Here is a 19,520-nt window from a genome sequence, read left to right as displayed (position 1 = left end):
CTGCAGCCATCCCTGGGATACGGGATTTGCCTGTGCGCCTGCACCACTCTGATCAAGACCTGGAGGGCCTGATGAGTGAAGCAGGGTGCTGCCTTTTTCTTGAGGCTCTTGGCCTTCTTCAGGCTGCAAGACATCTCTGCACATGTCCAGAAGTCAAGTGGGCTGGAGAGAGTGAGATTATGTGTTGGACTGACCTTTAAATATGGTGTCCGGACCTTCGACCCCGCCAGCTGATGATGGGAGGACAAATCAGCTCCCAACCCGCCAGGTGTTTTGGCCTGATGCTCATCTCTCCAGAATTAATAACCCTCCAAGAGCAGGATCAGGCGCGAGTTCCCGCCATTCCAGCCAGCAGGGTGGGTGCTGCCAAAACCATCCACTACCGCACTTAGTCTCATAAATTGAAAATTCCACCCAGTGAGTGGCTCGAATCTGGAATGTAATGCATGGAAGTATGGTGGAGGCAGGTTCAATCAAGGCATTCAAGAGGTCATTAGATGCTTATTTAAATAGAAACAACGTGCAGGGTTACGGGGCAAAGGCAGGGGAATGGAACTGAGTCATAATGCTCATTCGGAGAGCTGATGCAGACACGAAGGGCCAAATGGCCTCCTTCTGCCGTGTTACAATTCTGTGATTCTGTGAAGCCACAAGTGTGCAGGAACTAAGTCAGGGGGATAGGATGTTACAAGTACAAGCTCGTATGGTTCCTAAACACAAACCAGCTCTGCTGCAGAGGACTCCGATGCAGACTTCGAAGGCCCAGGCTGTTGATAAAGGCTGAAGGGTATGTACCAGGAAATGCTAGGTGCACTGGGCAGCATGGGAGCAAGCTTGCACACAATATTGCGGAGCATGAAGACCACTCAAGATCACCCACCATGGCCATCTGAAACATCAATAGAAGCTTAGCAGCCTTCTATCTCCCACACAGTAGCCATTGAAGAAACATTTTGTAAGGGCTTGGGTATATAACAGAGTATGGAAGACATGGATTAAAGAGCTGCAAAGTGATTTTTAATTATTTCAGTGAACTGTTAGAAGATGGAATTGAGCTGTTGGATAAATTTGATATTTAATTTGATTTCGGTGTTGGCATTTATATTTGGAGTGAAGTGAGAGAAAGGTCCATAAGTCTGGACTGAAGAAGGCAATGGGATGATGATAGTAAGGGTGGTAGTGATAAGGATTGCGGGACTGCTGGTGAATTGGGGATGGGGTGGATGGTTGTGCTGTTATCTGAGCGTTCTGGCAGCGAGGGACACTGATGGTTGACACTATTCCTATTTCAAATGGCAATATGCCTCTCCTTAGAAGTCAGCCCCGCAGTTGGAACTGGACTCTTGACAAGAGGTATGATCCAAGTGTGAGGGTCGACACTGTTGCCCACCAGCCAACCTGTAACTGGACAGCCTGAGAAAAAGGAGCACAGCTGACTGGTGAGGATGAATGACTCAGGATTGCTGTAAGGAAACCTGGCACAGACCTGCATGATGCAATGTCTGTCCTCACAAACAAATTGGGCATTGAGAGTGTGGAATCATTTTCTATTCAGAAAGATGCTACATTAGTGTTGGGGAGCATGCAAGGCAATGTGGGTGTAGTGATCAGCACCTGGGGAAGCCTTAAATGTTACTGAATCGGACGGAATTTTAACAGCCCTGTTTTGGTGGGAACGGGGCCATAAAATGCGGCGAGCTGTTCAAAAGTTCTTTGGCTTTGGCAGGACCATAAAATCCCGCCAGCGCAAGATTCTGCCCTTAGTGCTTTCTTGTCTTGCTTCACTTCATCCAGGGGGAAAGAAATGTAGGTATTGCTCTTGAGTTAGGGAGTCTGGGTGACCTCCTTAAATGCAATGGTGAGCAGCAAACATGCAGATGGCACCGATATCACCTGATGCAAATTGTGGCATAAAAGTTAAGGATGATTGTGACCTTGAGAGCCACATGTTCTGCTGTCCCTGCCCTGCTTCGAGGTTCAAGTTGTGGCTGCAGCAAGTAAGGTTCAGATATCAGTGAGGTTCAGGTAGGGGAAGTGCTCCCTGAAGACATACTGTGGACTTGAACTCCTATAAATTGCCCTCATCCACCCTCTTCTCCAGGTGCTTCTGCTCCCTTCTGTTTTCTTGGTTGCTGCCCCTTATCTTCCTGCCCAAAAGGCAGACCTCCCAGACCACCTATGACTGCAGTAATACTGTTTTGAAAGCAGCCAAATACTTGTGCTGCAGCATCAAAAGCTTCTCAGAAGTCAGAAATCAGCTGTAGAAGTGATAAACTAGGCTGAAAAACAAAGCATCTTGAAGTTAACCAGCAGAGTGAATTGACAAACCAGCAACTAAGCTGTTAGCAGTGGATGACCCTTTTTAAGTAACATTACTGCAGAGTTCTTGTTGCCTGTTAGCATCTTTATTTGCTGAATGAGTTTATCACTTGGTGAGTCAGGTGCTGGGGCAGCCCAATCTCACCGATAAAAAGAATGGGAACTTCATTTAAATATTTGAATTATTGTTTTGAATAAATCCATCATGCTCCCTGAGCGCCTACAGAGGCTAATCCAATATGTTGGGGATGATGTGTGTTTGGCACAGGACCTTGCGAACCGACCAGACTGGATGCTTAGGGAAAAAAGCAAAAAACTGCGGATGCTGGAAATCCAAAACAAAAATAAAAATACCTGGAAAAACTCAGCAGGTCTGGCAGCATCTGCGGAGAGGAACACAGTTAACATTTCGAGTCCGTATGACTCTTCAACAGGACCTTTTTTACATCTGTAAAACAGGAACAATTCCAACTAGGTTTATGGCCATTGCCTCTAAATACTTTTTCTTATCTTGTGATTTAGATATTCTATTCACTTAATAAAAACATCATACATCTAAGGGCTCATATTCACCTTATCACAGATGCTAACAAGAAATCAAAACCTATCCTGATGTCTCTATAATGATACATGATACGTTTGATTCTGGCATGACTCATCCTTTGCATGCTGCTACCATATTTACCATCAGGTACAGGTAGTAAGTGATAATAACAAAAAGCTAAAAGCTACTGCGGATGCTGGAAATCCAAAACAAAAACAGAATTACCTGGAAAAACTCAGCAGGTCTGGCAGCATCGGTGGAGAAGAAATCAGTCAACGTTTCGAGTCTTCATGACCCTTCAGCAGAACTGAAGCATAGTTTTAGATTTAAAAATAATGGAAATAGGTGGGAAAAGAAGAATCTATATAAATTATTGGGAAAAAAAAGGGAGGGGGGAGAAACGGGGTGGGGATGGGGGGAGGGTTTAAGATCTAAAGTTGTTGAATTCAATATTCAGCCCGGAAGGCTGTAAAGTGCCTAGTCGGAAGATGAGGTGCTGTTCCTCCAGTTTGCGTTGGGCTTCACTGGAACAATGCAGCAATCTTTCCACCCCACCCCCACTAGAGCTGTACCTTGAGTGCCCTGTCTTCCATTCTTAATTAGCACCTTTCTTAGACAATATCACCACCATCAACACCTCTTTGATCCTTTTGTCTGTAACATCTTTTGATTATCTGCTCCTATCACTGCTTGCTTATCTCCACAATCACCACACCCTCAACTTCTCTCTCTCCCCCCGCCCCCCCCAACTTAAACCAGCTTATATTTAATCTTTCTCCTAACTATGCTTCAGTTCTGCCGAAGGGTCATGAAGACTCGAAACGTTGACTGATTTCTTCTCCACCGATGCTGCCAGACCTGCTGAGTTTTTCCAGGTAATTCTGTTTTTGTTTAGGAAGTGATAATGACGTCTAAGAAAAGCAAGCAGGAAGTCATATAAAAGTAGTATAACCCAAATCTCCAACTATTTGGAGACAAAACAAAAAGGCCCTAAAAGCTATCGTTAGGCCCTAAAGCTTTCTTTATGCAAAAGTCTGGCAAACAATGTTTACAATGTAGTTGCGTAAATTGCTTCAAACTACATCAGAAAAATCATAGCTATTCTCACTCTATTATAAAATAATAGACTTTCTAGTCAAATTTACATGATGGCAGTGAAAGGAATTATGTATTGTGAATAAACTTACATTTAACTGGACACACTTTGGATGAAACTGATTTGCATATTTATCATAATTAATTTCTAATAAAGGATTCTCAGTGGGTAAGTAATAAGTAAGAATGACTGTATAACTGCCCTAGACCTCATGATTGCCAGTGACTTATGAGGGTTTTGAGGATGAATATTTTACTAGCTCCACCGTCTTTTTTCTGGGGTTGTAATAACACACACTGGGGTAAATTTCCACTGTCACCTTCAGGCAGTAAACTCGGATTCGTAGATCATCTGCTTACTATGCACCCTGCCCAACAGAAAGAATAATTGGGCAGGGCATAAGATGGGCAGCTACTGCTAGCTTTCCCCTAACAGTAAAAGATCAAATCTATTCCATTGTTTGTCCTAAATCCCCAAAACCTTCCTCAGTGCACATTGCACATTAAATAATTAGAGCTTAGGTGCTTAATTGGGTAATTGTCAAAGTATAGATTTTTTTTAAACTCATTTTCTTTCCAGATAACAGTAATATGATTATTATTACCACGTGCATTTCTGTTGCACAAATCAAAATTGCGTTCTTGTTACTAGTACTGACTGGTCTTACAGAAATAACTTTTATCATTTCCTGGCAAAATGGCCAGATCATGGAGTATCTATTACAGAACTTTATGGAAAACTATAAAGAAATTACAACATGGACCCATCCATCTACCATTTTATTTTGCAGCATCTTGGTGCAATTGTAAGCACACAGTTTGCATGTCTCAATGGGAAACAAATACATACAAACTGGTCCTATTCAGTTTCATACCTGAATGCAGATTGTACAGTCATCGGGTATCATCTTTAGTCATGTATATGAACTGACAACCCATTACAATTCTTCATTTTACACACCACACAGATTCACCAAACTTTCACAGGGAGTGAAAGGGTCCTGTAAACTGCAACAATCCTCTCATAACCATCAACTGCAGTGTTTCCTTAAAACTAATTGTACATTGAGAAATTGCACAAAATAATTGACTGAGGAACTAAGCAGGAGTACTAGGAATCAGTGTACAACAATCCCTGACTACATACTGTTTTTACTCAGTATTTTGCTTTGCCAACCTACTAGAGAAGCAGAAAAATTCAAAAACCATCCAACATTCTGTAGCATGAAGAACACTTGATGCACATTTTCATACCATAATTTTGACTGAATGTTCATTTTTTATCTGTAGCAAATTATCTAATTCACATCAAGTGCTATATCCTCACTGATAAGCTAACAAGAGCCTGCAGGACATGATACTGGTCTTACAATAGAAGCTCATTCTAAACATATTGCAGGGAACTCTAAATGATTTATTTCACCAAGCTGTCTTATGGTCAACAAAAGAGTCATTTTTATAACTAACATTATCCAATGCAATATAATATTCCTGACGTGGCTGTAGATCAAGCTTAGTGATTAAGTAGCTCAAAATTTTGTAGTTAATCCTCAGATCTATATCTAGTCCTTTGGATGCAATTTCATTATCTTTTCACTTTAGCCCCATTGCTGAATCACCAGCTTTTTCACACTTTAGGAACATAACCATTATAACATAGTAGTACGCTGTCAGCATAATGTTGCTGTGATGACTGTCCAAATTCAGATACCTACAAATTTCCACAGTGACCAAATTCTATTTAAAACAAATCATATAATGGAAATGTTACAGAAAGAGATAATTCGCCACAGTATCCAGCTCCTATAATACTCCAGTCATTTGAAGGAAAATGGTCTCCTCTTTATTAGGAAATGCCAGCAGAGCAATAAAGCTCAGCACCAATTAGGCCTCCATATGATGCTGAGTAGGATAGGAGTCCTATATGAGCACACCACATTCTATAGGCCACCTGGAAAGTGAAGGGCATGAATAGGCACAATATTAGCAATGTGCCTGCAACCACTCTTAGGCCAGGATTTTCCAGTCATTGGGTGGGCTCGGCTGAGGCGGGGGGTGGCCAGCAGGAGCAGCTGAGAATCGTACCACCGCCCACAATCAGGCTGCGACCGCCATTGCCATTCACGCTGGCTGGCCAATTAACGGCCAGCCAGCATGAAGCACGCACTGTAGCACTGCTGGGGTTGGGGGGTTGAGGGCGAGCGCAGAACTTTGCGCATGCATGCCAATGCGCACAGTAAAAGCTCCTTGAGACACAGGGCTGCCTCAGGGTGCTGAAGCTTTTTGAAAATAAAATTGAAGAATTTAAAAATGTTAATAACATGTCCCCTCATGTGGCTCTGTCACGAGCAGGGACATGTTACAGATTTTTTGAAAATTTTTAATTTTTTTTTAAATCACTGATCGAAACCTCATCCCATTCGTGGATGAGGTTCCGCAAAAAATCCAAAGGCCACTTGGCCTTTTCGCCTGCCCAACTGTAAGGTTGATTTGATCTTTTTCCAATCTCGCCCCTTCAGGCGTAAACCTTGCTGGGGTGGCTGGTTTTCTTGGGCAGCAGCACAGCTTGGGTGTTGGGCAAGGTCCCACGCTGGGCTATGGTGATCCCTCCCAGCAGCTTATTGAGCTCCTCGTCGTTGCGGATGGTGAGCTGCAGGTGGCAGGGGATGATGCAGGTCTTCTTATTGTCATGGCAGCATTGCCAGCCAGCTCGAGGATCTCAGCCATCAGATACTTGAGGACGGCGGCCAGGTAGACAGGGGCTCAGGCCCCGACATGCTCGGCATAGTGACCCTTGCGCAGTAGCCAGTGGGTACGGCCGATGAGGAACTGGAGACCGGCTCTGGAGGAGCGAGTCTTGACCTTGGCGTGCCCTTTGCCTCCAGTTTTACCGCGACCAGACATTCTGTTGTTGCCCCTGCTGAAAGTCTTCACCAATGTTGGATGGGCAGCAAAAAATTTCATTTAATTAGATCATAAAGGCCTTAATAGGCCTGTTAATTGTCAGCGGGCGCACTGCTGACTCCCGCATGCGCCTGCCAACCGAAATATTGCATGAGTGCACGATGACGTCGGGGCACTTGCCTGGCGTCATTGCACGTCATTTTATGCTCATTCAGGTCAGGCGCGCGCCCACCCAACGTGCACAGTTTTCCGCCTTTAGGTTTGGGTCTTATTAGCTTTTTCTAGGTGAGTTGCAGGGCCACCTTGCTGCTCACAGTGCTGCCGAAGAGGAGAGTTTCCCGTCTACTGCATGAAACCTGCCAGAAGAAAAGGTCTATTTGGGAGGGAAACCAGGTGAATGGGAGTGTGGGGTGGTAGGTGGGGGGACTTGATTAGGTGGCAGGGTAAGAAAAGTCCAGCAGCTGGCTGGTAAATTTTTGCAGGGTTCCTGTTCCTCCTGACCCCACAAAAGTCTTGAAAAAAAAAGTTTGTCTTTTGGCAGAAGCCTCCAGCAGTTCCTTTAAGGACTTCCAATTAGGCCTCTCAACAACTGGAAGAGTGAGATGACCTTGCACCCTGCTGCTTCACCCATTGATCCTTTAAAGTTGCAGTCGATGTCCTACAACAGGTGTAGGATTTAGATTTTCATTTATATATATATATAGCTCCCAAATGTATTAAAGGTCAATGTTGCCACCAGATTTTGAACAGCTAGTCCGCCATTTTGAAGGAGAGAAACAGGCAGCTGGTAGATGAAAGCATTCAAAAGTTTTATGAAGAACAACTTGTTTATGTCAATTCAAAATACAGAGCTCAACATAGTTTGTTATAAATTATTAGCCATTAGTAAACTGTGTGTAATCTAAATTTATGTAAATGTACATATTCTGTTGAGTTAAAAGGTAAGTTTTACTTTTTAAAATCCATTAAGCATTTATTGAGCTATTTGTCTATTTTTAGTTTTCAACTAAGTACCATCTTCATGAAAAATAATTTGTAGCACAGTACATTATACACTGAACAAGCAAAAAAGAAAAAGGTTGTCAAATGCTTGTTATTAGAGATACTACTTTCTTAAACAGAGTGTAGTAACAACATCACTGTGTGCATGCTGATTTATCGAATCACTGAGCCCAACAGTGTGGGAAAGCAACATGGCTATCTCAGAGACTGAATTTTCCCAGCCCGTGAAGACAGGATTGGAAGAGGGTAGGGAGGGGTGCAAGAAAACACGGAGCATCCACGTTGGGAAAGTTCCCCAAAGCATTCCCATCTCCAGGGGAACTTCCCAGGCGTGGTCAGGGAAGGAAATCGAACACCCAGCCCAATGAGGCAGGCAGCCAACTACACCACTTAGGGGCCATGTTCGATAGAGATGAGATCCTCCTGCCCTTAGAACGGCCTCCCCGCCATGTGCGGAGCCTTCTATAGGCGCCGTCTCCTGACAGCAGGCCGGGAGAGGGGCATCAGTACATCCTTTAAATCCACCCCTCCCCCTGGAGCAGCAGGAATCCTCAGGGCATAGGCTTCTCCCTCCACATTGGCGGCCTGGAAGCTGTGGCCACACTTACTTTTAACAATTTTAGAAGTCTCCAGAAGGCACCTTCATCTTGAGATGCCCTGTGAACGGACCCCACCTAAAACGGCAGCGCCCCTCCATCCCACTGTGCCTGCTGACCACCCACAGCCTCAGGTGCTCTGATTGGCCATTCCGCCTGTATAGCCCGCCCCCTGGCCCTAATTGGACTGGGCTTCTGGGGGTCGGCCTGTTAATTGGCCACGTCAGGGTGGATCACGCAGGCGAACTAACCTCCGAAACCGTTGATGCTGACATCGGGTTCCCGAAGCTTGCTGGAAAATTCGACCCTATGTGGTCACTTCAGTAGGCGTGTTATTCAATCTCTTTCACATAATCAGTGGCTAATTCTTCATGTTATTTGCTTTTGTGAAGTCACGAGTATTATTATTTAAGGAAAATTATTTTTAAAATAAAAAAACTTTCCGGCCACCATGGAAACAAAGACAGTAGGTTCTTTAGGGTAGAATGCTTCCCTACTGAAGGGCCAACCGTTCTCCAAGGGATGGAACAGTCCAATGCTGCCTGTGCTTTTTCCTAAGTAGGCTAACCATGAACTCATTAAAACTCATCCAAACAAGGAAAATGTTTTTGAATATTCGTTCAGGTTGAGGTTTAAACTTTCATTTACAACGAGAGCAATTGAACTGCTACAGATTATGGTAAATTATCAGGATAATGAAGATGAAATTATACATTGCACCTGATCCTATCACACCTAACATGAATATAGTTGAAAATGTAATTTGATGCTACAGAAAATTGGTTCAATTTCCAGCAGTCATTTTTCAGCAGCTTAGGGACAAAAATTCTCCAAAATGTACCAAGAATAATGTATCACACAATGGCTTGTTATTGAGTTTTAGTCTGACAATTGGGATTACTTTTGTTCATAAACATGTCACCATTTGTTTAAAATTCTATATGTTGAAAATTGTATATTACATTAGGAATTATTTGTCAGGTCAAAAATTCAAGGCCTTACAAGTCTGAGAAATGTCGAGAAACCACTGATGCAGTTTGTGTTTTAAAGGAGGGCAGACAGGCCTCGGAATCCCACAATATTGTAAATGTAGAAAAGCAAAATTGCTTTTTGTAAGTCAAAAGCAGTCACTCCATAATTACAAGAAATGTGTTTTGATATCTACTTATTTTAAATAGCCCTATCTAGACACAGTCACATCATGCATAACATTATAACCTAGCAGCATAGCCACACTATAAAATAGGGAATTAGAAAAATATCATAAAGACTTTCTGCAAAATGCTGGTTGGTCTTAGCATGTGTAGCCTTGTTTGGTTTGTAAATCAAAAATTGCATGATAAATGAAAAATTGCTTTCCACAATACTTTATCCCTATCACGAGTATAAACCTACATGTGGGTTTGGACTGAATATCTCAAGGACAGCTTAACCTACATTTAGGTTTGCACTGTTCTCCTTTCTGTGCAATCAATCTAGTGCTACATCTGCCTGGTATCCAATGGAAATACAGCTACAGGCCAATATAGATTTAAACAGGGTGATTTTAGCTATTCAGAGCTTCAGGACAAACCTTACTTAACCCAAAACATGTTTTTCTTTATTCTTTCACGGGAAGTCGGTGTCACTGGCAAGGCCAGCAATTGTTGTCCATCCCTAATTGTCCTTGAACTGAGTGGCTTGCTAGGCCATTTCAGTATTCAGTAAAGAGTCAACCACATGGCTATGGGTCTGGAGTCACATGTAGGCTAGACCAGGTAAGGGTAGAAGATTTCCTTCCCTAAAGGACATTAGTGAACTAGAAGGGTTTTTACGACAAGCGATGGTGGTTTCATGGTCACCATGACTGTGACTAGCATTATTTATTGAACTTAAATTCCACCAGCTGCCATGGTGGGATTCAAACCTGTGTCCCTGAGAGCATTAGCCTGGGCCTCTGGAATACTAGTCCAGTGACATTGCCACTCTGCCGCCATCTCCCCATAAAGCACTTCCCAGTAAACACGCTGGTGTAAATACTTTGCCAGTACAGCAGGCAGCACATTTCTGTCCAAAAATGTGTGCTCACTTCAGGCCCATTACGACCCAATAAATTGGCACTGTATGGCTGGATCTCTTGACCACTTTATTGGTGAAGAAGATTAAAGGTCAGCCTTTGGATAATATTTAGTATGTTTGGAACATTTTCGTTTTTGAGTTGTGTACACAAGTGAGGTGCCAACAACTGACTTGCAATAGGGTATCACTAGATCTCAGACTGTCTTTGTGACAATGGATGATGCCTGGAGTTTCATTTAATTTTAAGTTAAAAAAAAACAATGCACGATGGGGAACAGATGACTCATGGAAAGCAAATTACTTATATTACTCAGTGTTTGTGAATAACATAAACAAATTTCAACTAATTGTTTCTTGTCATAAATAAGTATTTATGTTTTCCTTAAAATCAACATAATGTAAATAAAACACAGACTGTGTCTTGGGGTTGAAACATCTGATGTCATGTGAGTGAGTTTTAGGTCTCAGTCAAAGAAGGGAGAGGACCAAGTATAGGACCCAGTTGCTTATTACAAACAATAATAATGCATCAGAGAAAATGATATTCATTGGGGCAAAGCTGAATTTGATCATTACAAAATTTGTTACTGAAGCACATCCATACAACAACTTATGACATTATTAATCTCTCAATATAGGCCTTGGTGGTGGGACATGCAATTATAAAAAAACAGATAAGTTTCTACCTCAAAGGATTTCTGCACAGGTGTTTGGCTATAATAGCAAAATTCTGTTTTCCCCTTTTGATTATAAACACTACCAGGGTAAGAGACAGTAGCAACATGGATGCAAAATTGGCTGAGCGACAAACAGAGACTAGTGATCAATGGATGATTTTCGGACTGGAGGAAGGTTCATGGGGGAGTTCCCAGCGGTCAGTGTTGGGACCCTAGCTCTTCCTGATATATATTAATGACCAAGACCTTGGGGGAGAATTTTCCCAATGTGGGAGTGGGCGTGGGCGGGCACGGAGCCAGTCGCCACCCGCGATTGGCTCCACGTCGCCATTTTATATAGGCAGGCCGATTAAGGCCCACCCAGCATGACATGGCTGGTACCTGTGCGGGCGGGGGGGAAGACGGAGAGTTGGAGCCTGCGCTCTTTCGCACATTCACGTTCCCTGAGGCACATAGCTGCCTCAATAAGATTAAGCACAAATTGAGAATTTTTAATAAAGAAAGTTAAAAATAATTTACACATGTCCCCTCATGTGACAGTGTTACATGAGCTGGGACATGTTTACGAATTGAGCAAAATTTATTTATTAGTTTAATAAAACCTTCATGAAATCTCATCCCACCCATGGATGAGGTTTCATGAAAAATGCGAAGGCCACTTGGGCTCTTCGCCTGCCTGCCAACCTTAAGGTTGGATGGGCAGCATTGATAATGGCCTTAATTGGTTTTTAAATTACCTTAACAGGCTTTTGACAGTGTGGTGGGTGCGCAGCTGCCTCCAATGCGTGCCCGCCGAATGGAGGATCTGAATGACGCACGGTTACATTGGGCGTGCATCCCGACGTCACCGGGTGTCGGCGTGCGAGGCCCACCCCCGCACGCCGACATGAAAATTCTCCCCTTGGTGTACAGAGCCCAATTTCAAAATTTGCGGATGAAACAATACTTGGAAGCATTGTGAACTGTGAGAAGGACAGTGTAGAATGTCCAAAGGACATTTGCAAGTTTGTGGAATGGGCGGACAAGTGGCAAATGAAGTTCAATGCAGAGAAGCGTGAAATTTTGGTAGGAAGAACAGGGCGAGACAATATAAAATAAAGATTACAATTCTAAAGCAAATGCAGGAGCAGAGGGACCTGGGTGCATATGTGCATAAGTCATTGAAGGTGGCAAGACAGGTTGGGAGAGCAGTTAACAAAGCACACAGTATCTTAGGCTTTATTAAAGGGGCCATTTAGTACAACAGCAAGGAGGTTATGTTAAATTTGTACAAAACACTGGTACAGCTTCAACTGGAGTAGTACGTCCAGTTCTGGATGCCACACTTTATGAAAGATGTGAAGGCATTAGAGTGCAGTAAAGATTCACAGGAATGGTCCCAGGGTGTTACATGGATGGATTGGAGAAGTTGGGATTGATTTCCTTGCAGAAAAGAAGGCTGAGAGGAGATTTGATTGAGGTATTCAAAATCATGAGGGAGCTGGACAGAGTAGATAGGGAAAAACTTTTCCCACTGGCGGAAGGATCAAGATCGAAAAGGCACAGATTTTAAGGTAATTGGCAAAGAAGCAATGAAGACATCAGGAAAACCTTTTTCATGCATCAAGTGGTTACAACCCGGAATGCATTGTCTGATACTGTGGCCGAGGCAGGTTCAATTGAGGCATTCAAAAGGGAATTGGATTATTTAAAAAAGAAGAACGTCCTACATTATCATTCTTGACCAATTGGCATTTACATGATCCCAATAACCTGTGTTCCGTATAGCGTTTATGTGTCTCTCTTCGTAGCTATCTTTATTACTCCCAACCTCATTAATGACCACCAGAAACAATTTAGCAATATTATAAAGCCCATAGGGGTAGCAAACTGTCTCCAGACAGTTTGGAAGGACCAAGCCAAAAATCAAATATTCAAAGCAGCTCAGAGACATTAACATTTAGGTGATCTTTTACACAATTTTTCAGTGAGTTCATTTTAATTTTCATTAAAAAAATGGGGTGCGATTGTTTCAGTTAATAATTTTACCAAAAGTAGATGCATCTGTGCAGGCTTTCAAAAACAGCTACTCAAATCAAAATTATAATCATTTTTGTAGAATTCCGAGCAGAAGCAACAATATACAATTGAGTACATTGTAATTATATATTTGATGATAATCATATGTATAATAATTTGCTATTTATGTTCCTTCTTAATTTTTTCCATCAGTTTTATCTGCTCCCCCGAAGTCATTGGATTACAGCTACATGGGCAGCCATACCCTCATGTACTTTGTCCAAGTCCTGTTCTTCAAGTATGCATCTTGTGAATTAATGCTGACAGACTACTCAGACATAAGGATCATTACAGCTGAGCCTGATTCTACTTTTGTCATGTCTAAACATGTACACTTCCAGAAGGAGTCACTGAATAACAGTCAGGATCAAGAACTTTAGCTGATTTCCCCTCAAAATCTAGTGGCATTTAGGCCAATTGTAGTGATCCTATGTTAGGTTACGTTGCTACAGGCAAGCTGGGAGCTGTTATCTGTGTCAGGAAATAAGAGTTGTAAATGTATAGTCTTTTGCCTGTAAATTTATTAGAGGAAACAAGATTCACAGACAACATACATGATACAAAGCCTGCAGGAAACCTCACATTACAGTTGCTGAGCTCAGTCACAGTAAAGTGATTACCTCCTTAACGACTATGACAACGGTCTCACTTTTGTACTAAAGGCTATTCATGTCCCGCATTTTCCATCACCTTCACTCCTGATTTACATTAACTTACAACAGCTTAACATTCCAAAGCAGTTACACTGCCTTATTTATCTATGCTTATGGTGGCCCTAAGACAGTAATACAGGTAAGCTTATCTATAAAGATGTTGAAGCTTCATAAAGAACAACAATCTTTATGTTTCTTAACTGTACTAGCCATCGAGTCCTGAATGCCTGAATTCATTTTTTTGGACATTTTCCAGGATCCTGTTGCCAGCCCAATTCGTAAAGCTGTCTATGTTACAAAATGGAGTCTTTACACCAAAATGGATTCTTTATTACAAACTTTCCTGCTAAAATTCCAAGCAGCTTCTCATCGCACATTTTCTTGTTAACATCATATATGCTGATTTTTTGAATTTCCAATTTTACGTTCTTCTCTATTTCAATTTCAATCCTTCTGATAGGTACCAGTGTGCATAACACTAACCTAGGCCAGAATCTTCTGTTTGGCGTGTGGGGGGTGGGCCCGGCATGCCGACGCATAAAATGACACGTGGTGACATCAGGCTCGCGTTATTCCAATCTTCAGTTCGGTGAGCGCACACCGAAGTTGGCTGCGTGCCTGTTGAACTGTCAAAGGTCTGTTAAGGCCGTTAATAATCTAATTGAAGTAATTGTCAGGGCTGCCCGTCCAACCTTAAGGTTGGCGGGCGGGCAAAGAGCCCAGGCGGCCTTTGCATTTTCCATGGAACCTCATCCAAATGCGGGATGAGGTTTCCTGAAGAGTTTATTAATTCAATGAAATATTTCAAGAAAATTCATAAACGTGTCCCAGCTCATGTGACAATGTCACATGAGGGGACACGTCTGAATAATTTTATTTATTCTTTTTTTCAATTTTTGTTAATGAGATTAATCTCCCTGAGGCAACTCCGTGCCTCAGGGAAATTTCTGCGCTCTTTCGCACACATGCGTGAAAGATCGCTGGCCCCGACCCTTCCTCCTCCCCCCGCCCGCACAGGTAGCGCTGAGCGCTTCTGGGTGCACATCATGATGGGTGGCCTTAATTGGCCTACAACATAAAATAGCGGCACGCAGCCGATCATGGGTGGCGATCGGCTCCGCATCCGCCCATGCCTGTTCCCAACTGCCCGCCCAACAGGGAGAAAATTGCACCCCCCCCGCCCCTAGTCATTTCATTATTAGGTGTGTAAAAAGTTGGTTTCCTTATGGAGCATGCATCAGTGCCTAAAGTAAAGAAGTTTACTTCAGAGTGACGCAGTATATGCGCTTACTGTCCTGAGTCACATTAAATATATTATATATTAGTGATATCAGCATGACTGAGCAATGCTGTGAAAATACATGATATTTTGTGTTCTTCTGGTATCTGTGCGGAAACAAACAAATTGTCAGCTCTAAAACAAAACCTGAGGCACTCAACTGCTGTCCTGAAACTTAAAGAAGTAAAGAATGAACTTTAGTAGTTAAAATAGTGTTTCTAAATGTGATTAAATTCTCAGTTTACCGGACCAGTGGAGAAAGGTGTGTGAGCTGTTGTCTGCACAGATGGCTTGTCGAATGTTTTTCTTGGGTGCACACTCTGGTCTCAATGCTTGTTTTTTTTATATGAGAGGCCCTTACTGAAACTAAGCGATGGAGTTTGCAGCCCCTCAGCAGGCGTGTTTTCAGTAGAGGCCATGTACAAAATGAGGGCTGCCCAGTCCACCATCTGCCTGCCAACTCCTGAGCTGTCCCCCATAATGAGGAATTGAAGATCAATTGAGCTTCTTACCAAGACAATTGACCGGGATATTACACTGCCCATGACATAAAGCATTTGGCGTGGGTAGGCCATTTTTTGAGGCCAAGTTGAAAAAGGTGAGAAGGAAAGGGCAGCACATCATTTGGGGGTGCCGTGTGTGCATCAGGGATACAATCTCCAAGATGTCACCCCTTCCCCCTTTGTTCCTCAGTGCCTGCCCTATAAAACCTGCCACCACCACCGCCCCCCCCGCCCACCCGCCCCCATCCCCTCACCCCCTTTCTGGGCATTCAGATCCCATCCTGCCCTAAAAGCCTGGGACTTATCTACTTCCAGCAGCGATCACTCTTCTTCATGCTCCTCCTTGTAGTCCCGCCAGTGCCCACTATTGAGCTCTGGCACTGCCGGGACTGTTACAGCTGCTGGTTAATCAGATTGGTCAGTGGCTGTTGAGGATGGGATTCCGGCCACTGAGGGGCAGAAGTCCTGTTATGACCACAGCTGGTGTTAATTGCTGAGCAAACCAAATCCCAGAGGGGACATAACTGATCTCAGCAGTAAGAAGTCAGTAACACTTCTTGGATTTTAAAAATTAAAAGTATAAGTTTTATTAACAAGAATAAAAGAAAACTTAAGCACACAACATTACAGGTACACAGTTAAATTTAGTATTACAAAACATTCCCCCAAAAGGATTCTTTACTTGATCAGACCCACAAGTAAACACCTTTCAGGCAACACCCCCTTATAGATGTTTAACTATTAAAAAAATCCAGTAATATTACCCAAGGCAAACTGCTGTAGTTTCAATAAAGGCATACCACATGACCTGCAACTCTCTTCCACTCTGCTGTGAAAATCCAAATTTCAGGATAAAACTGCTTTTTGCAGCCCAAGACTTTTCTGGCTTGACTGGATGGTTGATTCAAACTGCGCCCTCTCTCAGCCACAGCTCCAGCTATAGCTCCATCTGCTACACCTCACATCTCACATCTCAATAGCTTAAACAGTTACTACCCTAAAATACCTTTTTCCCCTTTCATCTCAGGTTCCATTGTTTTCACCTCTCCTTGAAATTCAAATCCTTCCAAATATAAGATCTTTCATGTTTTCTTCTTGTTTTTGCTTTCAGGTCAATAGAATATAATGTCCCCACTTCCATTTACCTATGGCTGTTTACCCATGGAACTCCTGTAAGATGCAAACATCTTGCTTACTACCTCTGACTCCCTTTTGATATTCAAATAAACTCTCCACTTATCTAAAAATGCAAATGTTAGATCTAATCTATTCACTTGTACCTCAAACCTAACACCTTTATTCTTTTCATGTTTTACACCCTGCCCAGACAACCTGTCTCCTATTAATCTCTGCCCACCTAATTAACACACACACGGGCATACACAGCCTTTTCACAGAATAACACAATATTCCCCCAAAATATAAAAATAAATATCCATTTCTCACTGTCCTACTCTCACCTAGTTTATTCTACTGGCAGCGCTTTCTAGCTGTTGCACTGACTTCTTCCAGGTGTGTTGGCTGTCAGCTGACATTCCTTCCGCAGGGAAGGGACGGGGGAGGTGAGCAGTCTGCTGCCCCCTGTAAAATGCAGCCCTAAGGCTTCACAAAGGATGTAGCTGATGATGCCTGTGTAGCAGGCTCAGACCTCTGCAGAGAGAAGGTACAACAAGGCTCATGGCACGAGCTGAGCATTGGTGGAGCACACCAAAGGGATCCTAAAGATGCGATTCCGATGCCTGGACAGATCTGGCGGAGCTCTCCAGTACAGTCCCCAGAAGGTCTCACGGATCATCGTGGCGCACCACACAACCTGGCACTGCAAAGTGGGAGAGGACTTGTCAGATGACGAAATGGAGGAGCTGTATATCTCCTCCATTGAGGAGGGCCTTGAAGCAGATGAGTGTGATGAATTTGAGGGAGACAAGCCTGCTGGGAAAGAGGCCATAGCACAGGCCAGATGAGGCAGGCGTGTGCGTGAGGCCCTGATAGCTACCAGATTCCACCAGGAGGTTAAGTTGTAGTGAGTACCCTATTGGACATGAGCCCTCCTTCTTGGGCCAATATGAGCATCAGCATTGCTATTCCTCTCATTTCATTCATGCATTTCAAAATGAGAGTGAATAGTGTTACATCAGGCTCACATTGTCCTGATCCTCTGAAGGATGATTAACTCTCGACGGCATGTGTCCTTGCTGAGATGAAGTGTGAACTGGAGGAGGGCATCCCGGCATCAGACGTCAGAAGGTGCTACCTCTTCAAGCGTCTCTCCAGCATCCCAGTAACAACAGCACCCTACAAGAGCCAGGAGCTGTCGGTCGATCCTCAGTGGCCTCGCAGCTATATTTCTTCAATGTGACAAGGCTCCTCAAGGAGATCCATCTGAAGCAACAGAACTACACACTTTGTGTAACAACGATTCTGAATCAGATAATTCACACTTGGGACAAGGCAGCCGATGACGTTCTGCTGCTGTGAATCTGTTTATAGATGACTCAGTCATCTGTGGTGCATTCTTCCAAACCACAGTGACATTCGACACTCTCAGTTAGGGATCCTAGGCTGCATCTATCTTCACCTTGAGATGGATGCAGACTACCTGAGCATGACAACGTCAAACACTTGCCTGCTGGACATTAAAATGGCTTCCCTTTAACACAGACATTGTGCCTTCGTGGCCAGCCCTGGCCCTTGCTATGTCCAAAATGCACACATAACATGAAGTTCTCAAGGGCACGCGCCATTGCAAATAAAGAGCACACTTCAGCTTCAGTACATCCTCCCTCCTATCCCATTGTCTAAAACAACCATATGCACTTCCAGAGCCTGCTCAAAGCCTCTGTTACCCAACATAAATGACCATTTTGAATTAGCAAGAGTGACTTCAGCGAATGCTCAGGTGAGGGGACACCGAGCGCTGCATCCCTGGTTTGTGACAAGAGCCTTGTCCCCAACACAACTTGACACACAACTGCAGGGTGAGCGATGCACAAGGTTGGAGATTTGAGTGCCAGGACAATAATGTGGCTAGGAGGGACAGAGCTTCATCATCTTGAGGTGGCAAAGTGCCCCACTTAATGGTTAGCTTAGCAAATTTACACTTGGAAAGTTGGATACGTGGGTGGCAGGCAGGAGTGCACATAAGCTCTGAGTATGAGCTCATAGCATGAAAACCCTGCCAGATGACAGAGAGCATAATATATGACCCTTCTCCGTTCATTAATACTTCTCTTCTTGTGCAATGCACCTTCACCTTTCAAGATGCAGACGAGATAGGGGAACACCTCTGCCTCAATCTCACACAACCAAGAATAAACATTACCTGACCCTGCAAAACATGTGAATGGAGTTCGTCCACAAGCACACTTATCATTAAGGTTGAGGCATCACTGATGTCAAAAATGATGTGCAAAAGGGGCACACACACTGTGGTGATATGGAAGCACACTACTTTGACGAGAGGCCCATGATAGTGACATCTGTGACAAGTTGGGGAAGATATAATGTATCACCTGAGTAACTTCAACACAGCCCATCATAACAAGGAGGTGATACACGAGAGATGTGGAATGGGTGCGATTCTATTTACAATTGTGAACATTACATACATGTTGTGAACCCCAGTGCCACTGTTGTGCTCCTAGCATTTTCTTGATTCCCTATTCCCACTGCTATGTCTGGGTGCACCCCCGACATCCACTGTGGAGGTGGAGGCAGCCTGCTGACTGCACGCCCTGTTGTCTGTGATGATTTTGGCAGGTGTCCTCTGGAGGGCTGGGACTTGGAGGGCCCTGGCCTGCTTTGGGTCTCCTGCTGTGGGGCAGGTGCCCCG

This window comes from Cetorhinus maximus, chromosome 18 (assembly GCF_964194155.1).
Source record: "Cetorhinus maximus chromosome 18, sCetMax3.hap1.1, whole genome shotgun sequence".
NCBI lineage: Eukaryota > Metazoa > Chordata > Chondrichthyes > Lamniformes > Cetorhinidae > Cetorhinus > Cetorhinus maximus.
This window is presented reverse-complemented; position numbering follows the sequence as displayed.